Source organism: Sparus aurata, chromosome 4 (genome assembly GCF_900880675.1).
Source record: "Sparus aurata chromosome 4, fSpaAur1.1, whole genome shotgun sequence".
In the NCBI taxonomy this organism is placed as follows: Eukaryota; Metazoa; Chordata; class Actinopteri; order Spariformes; family Sparidae; genus Sparus; species Sparus aurata.
The window spans coordinates 39,936,428-39,948,801 of record NC_044190.1 but is presented as its reverse complement, the minus strand read 5'-3'; the positions used below and the strand labels follow the sequence as shown (position 1 = coordinate 39,948,801).

Below are 12,374 nucleotides of genomic sequence, written 5' to 3'. Positions count from 1 at the left end.
CAAACGGGCCAGTGTGAAAATCTGTCACAGTGATAAATAGCTGAAGATACTCAAAGAGATTGTTACTGTAAGCAGAGAGGAGCTTTCTCAGCGTTAAATCATGACTATATTAAAGGTTTCTGACAGGGAAGTGCTGGAACTGTTCAACACTTTACAGAAACTGGATCAGTTGTATCCAAAGCACGATCCGGCAGAACCAAAGTGATCATTACATCAAGCTGAGTTCACAGAGATAGAAACAGATCAGACTCATCACAGATACAGACCTTACTTACTAAACACCACAAACAAACACCCGTCAGAAGAAGGCGGTCTCGTCGTGTCTCAGAGGACGAGGAGCAGGTTCTGAACCACTTCTCAACATGAGGTGGGCGAAGGAATACCAGAACTTCACAGTAGAGGATTAAAGAAGGTCCATTTGATGAAGAACCCCAGTGACAGATGAGTGTCAGCGACAGACGGGTGTATGTGAGGAGACAAACAGAGAATGAAACCACAGTGTTTCAAACCCACAGATTCAAGTATGAGGATGTTTTCTGACTCCACCCTGACGGAGGAGAATCACCGCTCTGTCCTCCAGGGTCATGCTCCACCCTCTGGATTGACTTGTGGAGGAGGATTTATACTGCAGCAGGATAATGAGCCCAAACACGGACCTTCCTCCACAGTCACCTGACCTCGACAGGACGCGTTGTGGAACACTGTCAAATCACGCTGGTCTGACATGAGTCAGCAGATTTTACACTAACTTGTGGAGTCCATGCCAGCTGCAGTGCGTGCTGCTGCCATTAGAGCCAAAGGGAGGACAAAGCAAACACAAAGATATTCTGAACAGGTTGCATGGCCCACATCTTCTCTCTGTGTCGTGGTAGCGAGACATTTTTATGTGACAGGGAATAGAGACGCTTCCTCACACTGAAGAAACACCAGGAAACAATGAAAATATCCATAAATCAATACTGATTATCTGAAACTATTTGAATATACATTTTTTGCAGTATCGATACTCCAGCTATGTATTTCTCGCTCTTTTCTCTTGACACTAAACTTAGATGTCGCTGTATTTAACACACAGTACAAACGCTTTATTATTTTTATCTTTTATTAAAAATCTGACGTTTTATTCCCACAATGTGAAGGCAGTTTTCCACCATGGTATCAGATGTGAATATTTTTCAAGGTATAATAACAAAGTCAGAAATTCCAGTATTTTGACAGCACCAGAACTGAACTGGACCACTGAACTCTCACAGTTAAAAACATCCCTGAATGTCGCTGTGACACGTGTGGAGTAAAGCATCAGTCCATGCCTGCAGCTTCACTCCATGCCTGTAGCTTCATCCAAGGCCTGCAGCTTCACTCAAGGACTGCAGCTTCGCTCCAGGACTGTAGCTTCACTCCAGGACTGCAGCTTCACTCCATGCCTGCAGCTTCACTCCATGCCTGCAGCTTCACTCCATGCCTGCATCTTCACTCAAGGCCTGCAGCTTCACTCCAGGATTGCAGCTTCACTCCAGGCCTGCAGCTTCACTCAAGGACTGCAGCTTCACTCCAGGACTGCAGCTTCACTCCAGGACTGCAGCTTCACTCCATGCCTGCAGCTTCACTCAAGGCCTGCAGCTTCACTCCATGCCTGCAGCTTCACTCCAGGACTGCAGCTTCACTCCAGGACTGCAGCTTCACTCCAGGACTGCAGCTTCACTCCAGGACTGCAGCTTCACTCCATGCCTGCAGCTTCACTCCAGGACTGCAGCTTCACTCCAGGACTGCAGCTTCACTCCAGGACTGCAGCTTCACTCCATGCCTGCAGCTTCACTCCAGGACTGCAGCTTCACTCCAGGACTGCAGCTTCACTCCAGGACTGCAGCTTCACTCCAGGACTGCAGCTTCACTCCAGGCCTGCAGCTTCACTCCAGGCCTGCAGCTTCACTCCAGGCCTGCAGCTTCACTCCAGTTCACTTCTGGGAGGGTAGCAGTGTGCAGTGCAGCTCTGGTGGGGGTGCAGAGAGGCAGATGGGTGGAGTGAAGCAAGAAGTCAGAAAACCTCCACAAAAAGAGAGTGTTGTCTTTATTTCGTCCTCCCTGGCGCTCGCTGCACTCCGTCCAGATGGCAGCTCCTCTCTGCAGCCGTACACAACAGAGGGAGGCGACATGACGCCCGTCAGAATCTCTGCCCCGGAGCCCAATCCGAGCCAGAGCCTGTAACAAACCCTCAGCACGCATGCCGACAGTCTAATCTGCATCCACATCAAACGGGGTGTGAGCGGGGGGGCTGGAGTCATCCCGACCTGCAGGAGGTCTCGGGCTGTTTTTACTGCAGCTGATAGCGGGAGTGCTGCTGTTGTTTGTGTGCTAACAGCCCTCTGATGGCTCCAGGAGCACAGCCAGATTGGCTCGTAGTGTGAAACAACAGCAGCCATTAAAGCTGCTCAATACGACCTGGGGGAGGGAGGGGGGAGGGAGGGGGGAGGAGGGGGAGGCAGCCACCCACCCATAACACAGCCCTGCCCACTGTGAGTGAGGATAATCTCATTCTTTCTTTCTGTTTTTGTCTTAGTTAGCAGTAAACAGAATCAGGACAGACTCACATCCATCGACATGCTCTGCAGTAATCTGATTACTTCACTCTACTTACAGCAGTAAAGAGATTACTGCTCGTTATCGTGTTAAAGGTTTAAAACAGTTTAACACACACACACACACATACACACACACACACACACACACACTCCTGCAGGATGAATGGAACATGGAAGGTTCCCTACATGTGCATGAAAGAAAAGATTCCTTCTTTCAGCAGAGACGAGACGATGAGATGAAGACTGTCGTGTTCACAGTGAACAAATCCACTGCACTGAGTTGTATATGATGTTTACAGGAAACTTGTTTACAGTAATCACAGGACGGGGATCAGAGAAGCCCGATCTGATCTGGTGTTTATCAGTTCTGCTTTAACATGAGAGCGTCGCTGTTACGGCTCAGCAGCAGGAACAGAGACGAGACGATAGAAGATTCTATTGTGGTTTGTGATTAAAAAAAAACAGCTCAGGATAAGTTGCTTGTGGTTAATATCGATTATCAGGATAATCATGAATATCATCACGACTTAAACAGCTGTCCAACCTGAGAACGTAGTCGTGTATTGATTTTCTGATTTAGTTTGAATTTCCATATGAAGAGTCAGCTGTCACGTGGCTGAAAACTCTGCTTGCACACCGAACAGGATCATTAAATTAAAATTAGGTCATTATGGATTCAAACTACAGTTTGACAGGGAGATAAGGTACCCCCAGTTTATTGATCCTTCATCATTACCTGACTCAAGAGTGTTTGATTGTAATCACTAAAGAAATGTGCCACATATGTCCATATTTAACACAATTAATCCATCCAAAATAATTGTGGCACGTGAAAAACACATCAAATATTTGACTGAAACCTGATTTGTTATATTTAAACTGCAGATGATGCACACCACCGTGTTTCTACAGGAGCCCAGAATGGACAAACCAAACACTGAGAGTGCAGCTCAAAACAACTTCCTGAGTTCTGTTCTCCATCCTGCGGCAGTTGGACAGACATCATTCATTCATGGAACCAGGCGAGAACACATGAAGAAGTCAAAGACGGGCCGGTGACGACATGTCAGCACCTCGTGAGGAGACAACACTTAAAACTGCAGTAACTTCATCACAAACAGTCACAGGTCACACTGCATGGACCGAAAGCCAATTAGCAGCTTTGTGGTGGAGCTCTGACAATCAGCACTGTGATGTGAGACTTTTCAAATCAGCGTGACACAAACGTCACGTGGGATCTGACTGCAGGTGCAGCCGCTTGAAAGGGTTCAAAATAATTAAATAGTTTAAAGGGAACGATCCACAAACAGAGACAACAATCAGATACTGACGGCACAGACGGACCGCAGACACACGAGAAGCCCGGTTCTGATTCTGTCTGAACATCAGCTTCAGTCCACAACGAGCTGCAGAGCTGCTCCAACAGCTGGCAGCCATTTTAGATTCAGTCACATTCTAGTCATTCTTACCCTTCACAGTTCGAGCCTGTTTTTTGTCGACAAAAATGTCTGAAGTGTTAACGTGTTTTCTCACTTCAACTCATTTTGTCTCTGCAGCTTCATCTGTTGCAGATTTCCGTGTCAGACAGTTTGATCAGCTGTAGGTTGTACTTACAAATACTACCATTAAGATCAAACGAGCGCTGACACGATCGTTTCATTAATATTCTTACAAACTATACTTAATTATCTTCCAGATACACTGATGTGTAAAACAGAGACGACAGTTTGACTGGAAAGTGAAGTGTGAGGTCGTGTTCAGAGCTGCACCACGTGAGCACACATCGAGAATAATCAAGAGCTGCTGCTTCAAATACATAAATAAATATATAAATATATAAATATCAGTATATGAATGAATAAACACGCAGCAACACGGTGACGTGCATTTAGACTCGATTCCAACAGGACAGACACGTTTATTTCTCCTGGAGAAGTTATAAAGTTCATCATTAAGCTCTGCGTGTGTCACTCACACATTATCTAACATGTTAACACGGCTAACGTTAGCATGAAGATGCAGATGTTAAGCTAACACATCTAGCCATCCATCCATGCACATCTATGCATCCATACCCACGACTCCTGTCTGAGGAGTGTATCTTCACAGACACACATCCATGAACTATAAACTATATGCACGATTGTCTCCATCCACATCCCTCGACACCAACATCTGAGAGTGATGTTACAGACAAACGAGCACAAAGTCGCCTCTGATCAGTCTTCAGATCCTCCGACCCTTCCACCGGTTCACTGCAGGGTCCTGGTCTACATGCCCTCCAGGTTCCCTGCTCTCCCTGCAGCACCTGAACACACCTCAGGGCTGTTACCTGCAGGTCGACCTGCGTCTCTCTCACCCGGACAAACAGGCTGAAGCGCTGAGATGCTGCAGGGCTGCTGATGTATTCTCAGCATGTTTGCTGTGAAGCGCCTGCCGGGACTCTGGTTTAGACTTTGGGGTGAATTCAGGTTGTGAATTCTTGAATTCTCAGTACAGTAGAAAGAGAAACAGGATGTTGCTGCTGCTGCTGCTGCTGGGGGGAAACTGAGAGGAGGAGCTGAGATAAGAAAGATTTTTAGATGAGTTTAGGGACTCAGGGAGGGATTCTGGCTTTGGTGGGAAGTGGAGGGAAAGCAGAGGGGGGTTAAAAGCTTCGACTACACTTCTCCTGACTGGCATACAGCAGGGAGAGAGAGAGAGAGAGAGAGAGGGGGGAGGGCATGCTGCTGTCTTTGAGGTGAAGCTCATCAGCCCTGGAAAACATCTGCACTTCATGAAAAGGAGTCTGTTGATTTTATACAAAACCACACAAAGATTTGATGTTTCTGCAGCCGTCAGACGACAGAACAGTTCAGAGTAAAGAAGCTCCCGACGACGACGACGGAGCAGAAAGTGTTTTCACCGAAGGAGGAAGAGCTGCTTCAACGTCTGAATTATTTTAACATTAATGCTTTTTAAATTTACCCAAAAAACAACAATAAATTGGTGAAACTTAAGAGTAAAACTTCCAAAATACAGAAATCACACACACGCACACACACACACGCACACACACACACACACACACACACACACACACACACACGCACGCACACACACGCACACACACACACACACACACTCTGCATGCACGATTAACCCGTCGACTCGCTCTCTCTGCTGCTTCAGTAACTGGTGGAGTCGGCAGAGTATTTGGGAGCGAGCGGTGGAGAATAATGAGGCCATGATAGCATCGCTCCGCGCTCCATTACACCACCCGCCTCACAGATATCCCAGCTACATCGCCGCCGCTACACCGCTGCTACACCGCCGCTACACCGCCGCTACACCGCCGCTACACCGCTGCTACACCCAGGACACTCAGCTCAGGCCCGCCTGCTTATTTTCATGATAGAGACTATTATTGTATTATATTATTCAGGCTGTTGACTGAAGTGTGTGTGAGTGTGTGTGTGTTCATGTGTACTTTTGATTTTTAAGTACATTTACTAACATACTTTTCCTCAAGTACTTTTCATCCGGGTACATTTGGGAACACTCATATGTACATTTGTCAGTTGAAACCAGCTATAAACCCTCAACAGCTGAGAGTCAACGTCGTTAACATTTCATTTTTAGCCTGATGTTTAATTTAACTTGTATTTCTCTCTGTGTTTACACAGTCGTCTATTTTTAACTACGTTATTTTGCTCAGAAACTACTTTGGTAAATTAGTAAAGATACAAACAGTCAGAGAGCCAAAGCGGTTCGGCCCACCGGCGGTCTGAATCCAACACATGGTGCCAGATCAATGACGTGGAATAACCGCTTCAAGTTCACCTGCCTGGTACCGGTGCCAACGCCGGCCCACGGCTGAGCCCACTTTGGTCCAGATCCAAACCTGGCAGCCTTGTTGGACACAGATGTGATTCACATCTGGTGCTGTGCTGCCAGAACCCGGCAGAGTGAAGCGAGGACGATGTTCTCTCGTGAGACTCAACAGAACTTTTCTCTGTGAAGGTGACACTTCTGACCAACAGCTCCTCGGTCCAAACGGATCAGACCAGATCAGCGATTCAGATCACTGGAGACCGACGTGCTGCCAATTTAAATAACACTCATTAATAATGTCGTTATTTAAATCGACAGACGATCTGAAGACTTCTCATTTCAAACTAAAACTGCAGAAATGCAGAAACTCAAACGTTTAAACTCACAAAGTAATTTTTTTTGCTTTTAGACACAAAATCTAAATAAAACATTTAAAATAATGTGAAGCGTTCGATCACGTCTGTGTGGTGATCAACTTCAACAAGTCTCTCCTCTTCCAACAGATCTCTGACTGATTCTGGTCTTCACACGTCCTCTCTTGTTTTCTCTGCTGAACAAACAGCTGCCAGCTGAAGTGACACACACACACACACACACACACACACACACACACACACACTGGATGTTTACACACAGATTAACCTCCAATCAGCACTCAGGAAACCTCTGAACAGGAAGTCACACACTGAAGCTGCCGGCTGTACGAAGCTTTTCTCTTCAGGAGAACTCGACGCCTTCTACAACAAACCATCACGTGTCCGAACGTCCCGACAGTCGATGAGATGTTTCATCGTTTAGTCTCGGACAAATCAAGACGTCTGGAGACACAGATTTAAATCTTCTATAGATGAAGTGATGAAACACAAATAACCAAATAAAGATGAACACAACAGAGCAAAGCTAACAACGTCACCACAATAAAACAGCATCGTTAACAGATATGTTCAACATTATCATAGTGACCACTGTTCAGGACGGGGTTTAACTTTCCTGAGCCTGAATATTTCAAAAGAGACGTTGTGATATTTTCCAAACCAAGTGGATTCTGTGCTGAAACCTAACCGGACTTTAAACACAGCAGTGTCACAATGTGAGACTTACAGTCTGTCTGTGGTGTGCAGAAATTTAAATGCCAACATTTCTGCTGACAACGAGGTCGAAACTGCAGAAGAAGAACGAATGTAAACATGTCAGTCTTTTGTCTTTTTGTTGACTTCAAACGCGACACTGCACCATCTCAGAGGTTACAACTCCAACCAACCACCAACCGTGACCTTAGAGTCCAGTTCAAACACAACTGGGGACATTTATGACGAGGATCCATCATGATGACAAAGAAACTCATGTTGAAATACTTCTGATTGTGTCAAATCTGCATCACGTTACGCTCCAAAATACGTCACACAGATCGTAAATCCCTCCGAGACAAAATCAGTTTTGTTACTCGTGATTTTCTGATGAACTTCCGCTGATGGACTCTCAGACGTCTCCTGCAGAGATGAGGTCAGAGCAGCAGAAAGTTCTGAGCTGTTTGTGGATCACTCAGCGGCCCACTTCTCTCCGGGCGCTGAGTTCAGGAGCGTCGGCTAAATGGACGCTGCATTATTTATGAACAAGATTAACGGCTCGTGTTTCCGCTTTTACAAGAAAGTCTAAAACATTATCTCGCTTTTTATCTCTCCTCCACCCTTCTCCTCTCTCCTCCATCACTTCCTCCCTCTCTTCTGTTGCTCATGTTTAGCTTCAGCTGGTCGGCCCGGTGCCACGCCTCGTCTCCTCGGGTTCATTAGCTGCAAGTCACTTCCTGATCGAGACGCCGTTCGATGGCACGACTGAGATAACGAGGACGTTTCGCCCGCGGTTCACAGAGACAAACATGTCGAGGTAAGAGAGTCACGACTCATAACCACATCACACACTCCGTCCTCGGTTACATCCACCACCTGAGCCCCGTCCCACACAGAGAGCTCTATAAATACAGGAGGAGAACACTTGTAGATCCAGTTTGAACTGAAGAGGAAAAGGCCTTTTAAAGAGAGAGCTCTGCTGGCAGGTACGCAGCAGAGTGCATCTTCATGTACATTAATCCGGAGCGTTCAGGTCAATCAGTCAGGGAGAGCTATAAGTGGAGTTATGTGGGAGTCTTTATGGGGCGACGTCATCACTTCCTTCATCACTCTAAGTGGAAAAGTAAAGTTCACTACAGCTGCTTCTGGAAATAACTCCGCCTAAAGTACGACCTGAACTGAGACTAAAAGTCTGCGTCATGTCTAAATACGACCGTTTCAAAGCTCCACAGTTCAGATTAGATCTACCGTCACATGACTCGTCCACGTCCAACACAGCTTCTCAACAAGAGACGACGTTATCAGGTCAGACCAGCAGATATCCTGAATATATATCAGGGAGGTGCATCTATCATGTTGGTGTAGAGGTGGATGATGTGAAGACAGAAACCCTCAAACTGTTTAATTCTGTCTGTTATCAATCACATCGATGCATCTATCAGCCCAACGTCTGAGTGTTTCAGTCCAACAACAGTCCTCTCCTCCTCCTCCTGATGATATAAAGTCCTCCTCTCCTCCCTCCTGATGATATAAAGTCCTCCTCTCCTCCTCCTGATGATATAAAGTCCTCCTCTCCTCCTCCTGATGATATAAAGTCCTCCTCTCCTCCTGATGATATAAAGTCCTCCTCTCCTCCTCCTGATGATATAAAGTCCTCCTCTCCTCCTGATGATATAAAGTCCTCCTCTCCTCCTCCTGATGATATAAAGTCCTCCTCTCCTCCTCCTGATGATATACAGTCCTCCTCTCCTCCTCCTGATGATATAAAGTCCTCCTCTCCTCCTCCTGATGATATAAAGTCCTCCTCTCCTCCTCCTGATGATATAAAGTCCTCCTCTCCTCCTGAGGATATAAAGTCCTCCTCTCCTCCTCCTGATGATATAAAGTCCTCCTCTCCTCCTCCTGATGATATAAAGTCCTCCTCTCCTCCTCCTGATGATATAAAGTCCTCCTCTCCTCCTCCTGATGATATAAAGTCCTCCTCTCCTCCTCCTGATGACTCCGAGCTCTCTGACCTCCTGAGCGACTTTTCTTTCTCCAACTTTCTTAAACTCCCTTCAGGTTGAAGTCTCTTCTGACCCACAGAGAGCTGCAGCTCCTCGTCCACCCTCCTGAAATATTAAACAGTCTCTCTCCCTCTTCTTCACCTCCTCCTCCTCCTCCTCCTCCTCAGTTCCTCCCGTCACTTCTTCACCCTGACTCAGCATCCTCTCTCTCTCTGCTGCTGTGTGTCACCCCGGATCAGGACCACAGCAGGACGTGAGGGGTTGATATAAAGTTGTTCAGGTGGATGAAACCTGGTGTATTTAACTTAATGTGGCTGTAAGGTAAGAAAACATTCTGACAGAAGATCGAGTGAGCATCAACGTTCCTTCACGACCTCACAAACATTGTTTTTTCTATTGAGGACGACGAGGAGACACAGCTGAAAGCTCCGGACTGAGCTGCAGAAACATAAACCTCCTCTTTTATCTAAAATGATCACTTATATAATAATACGAGTGTTTAATAAACCCACAAACCGTGAACAGTGAGAGCAGCTTCATATCTCACATTTATCTTATTTTGAGTTTATACGCTGGGAGTTTAATCTGTTTCGGACCTTTGCCGACAAAATTAATGAAAAATAAAATAAAGTAATAAACCTGCTGGATTGATCCTGCAGAGAGACGATCCATCACCGCGTTACATCATCAGAGTGGGCGGAGCATTCAAGGACATTCACACATCTCAGATTTAATGATCATATTTCCTGTAAGATTCTGGAGCCTGACTGATATATTGATTGGCTGATATCATCGGCAGATATTAGCTCATCACAGATATATGATATCAGCACATATGTAGTCTGAAATGTTCTGATATAAAACCTTATTTTTAGTGTTTCTGTTACACATTTTTGTCCCCCGTGTTCCTCAAACACATTAGGAATGATTGTAAATCTGAAATATCGCCAGCTGAGTTTCTGTATTACCTGATATCAGCGTTTGCCCCAATAACAGATCATCAGTCAGCTCTAGTTTGATCTACACGACAACAATAATGACAAATGTAATAAAAAATGTCAATCAGTGTTTCCAAAGTCCACAAATTTCTTGTTTTGTCCACAACTCATATTTAGTTTCCTGTCACAGACGAGCAGAGACACCAGAACATATTCACACTGAAGCTGTTGCAATCAGAGTTATCATCAACTTCATCTAAATTAGTAACAACATGTAAAACCTCCAGTCAGCCTCCGTCACATGTACACACACACAAATAAAGTCCTCTGGGACGTCCTGGCAGACATTTAAAGGATCGAGTTGAGCAGCTTTTTGGAAACACCATCAAAGTTTGACTGAGTCTGTGAGGACGAAGCCTCCAGCTGCATCCGGCCCGCTTCCTGTCCACAACCAGCGCAGGACACAAGAAGAAGAAGAAGGAGAAGGAGGAGAAGAAGAAGAAGAAGAAGAAGAAACATTTCTCTCTTTTCTCTCTGAGCTGAACGCTGTCAGATTTAAAGGTTGTCGCAGCACAAAGTAAAATCATGAATATCTGAACTGATATTACCGACATCTCGCTGCCTTGTTAACAGCTCAGGATCACAGTTATCACTCACTTGTCACCTCTTGTGTTGTTAATGAGATTCCTCTCCGTCTGTGAAAATGATTTTACCCACTTCATATTAAAAACACCGTCGTCCAGCTACGATCATACATCAGCGTTTCATCTCTCGTCTGCACCGAGAGCTCGCATGAATGAATGAGTAATGATCCAGCTAAATGTTTTACATTCAGCTCGTGAGCAGAGAGAAAAGATCAAATAATTCATTAAGAAGAGAGACAAGATGAGGAGGGAGGAGGTTTCTTCATATTCATGATATTCATTAGCTCAGACTTTAAAGGCAAAGAATGGAAATCATCACTGATGCAGCGGAGAGGAGAGAAAACACGGGTTCTGAACCCGAAACTTCACCGGCTCACCTTCATGAACTGGACGGACAAACTTGACTTTCTGTCGTCATCCTAGAAAACAAACAGCTGCTGATCTGCCAACTCATGTGCAGGATTCTCCCCAGCGACGTCCGGAGGATCCACAGGCGTACCCGGGTCAGATCAGATATATAATCCCCTCAACAAGTTCTGGTTCTGCCCTGGTCGAGCCTGGAAAACCTCAGGAGCTGCTCATTGCTGCTGTCTCGTTCTTTCAATCACTTCGCAGAGCTCGTGATCACAGGCGAGGTGACACGCTCGTACGCAGTCTTAAAGACAAAACACATGTGGACTGTAAGAGCTGGTCCGCTGTTTAACAACCAGAACAGAATCTGATGTTTGGTCTGAGCCTTTCTTTTCAGCATCCTGGTCTTAACTTCTCCAAGGAGGCCAAGTGGAGCGATCCCCGATAACTGGAGCCCAGCGACCCGCTGGAGGATGTGTTGGTCTACACCACTATTAATATTCTGTCTTTGTACAATATTCAGGATGTTGATTAAAGATTATCAGACATAAATACTGATATTACTGCCTGGTGTGAAGTGAAATAAGAACACAATACGTTCATGAGTCATGAATTAATGAAACATTGTTAAATCCATCTTCTGATTCATCTCTTATAACAGACAGAACCACGTGATCGACGTCGGTCCAGGCGATCGTATCAGCCACGTATCAAACCCTGATGTGAGGAGAGGAAACAGAGCGGACCAGCGCTGTCACAAAAGGCTGAATCACACACAAACGCATCGTCTCCAGCTGATCCATCATCAGCTGTCACGCTGAATGTCCCGGTCAGGACTGGAGCTGTCAATCAGGGGACGATGAAGGCATGCTGGGAGCAAAGTTCAGCTCCGGCAGGACTGACGAGCAGAGACAAGACGGAGACGCACAGGAAGGATGACGAGTCCTCTCCCGGGATTCAGACCAGGACTCAGCAG

General features: G+C 45.9%; 1 protein-coding gene across 1 annotated transcript in view; it reads right to left on the bottom strand.

Moving 5' to 3' along the window:
* Positions 1 to 12,374, bottom strand: part of large2 (LARGE xylosyl- and glucuronyltransferase 2) — a 77,283-nt gene that overhangs the window by 51,036 nt on the left and 13,873 nt on the right. The window lies entirely within an intron of this gene.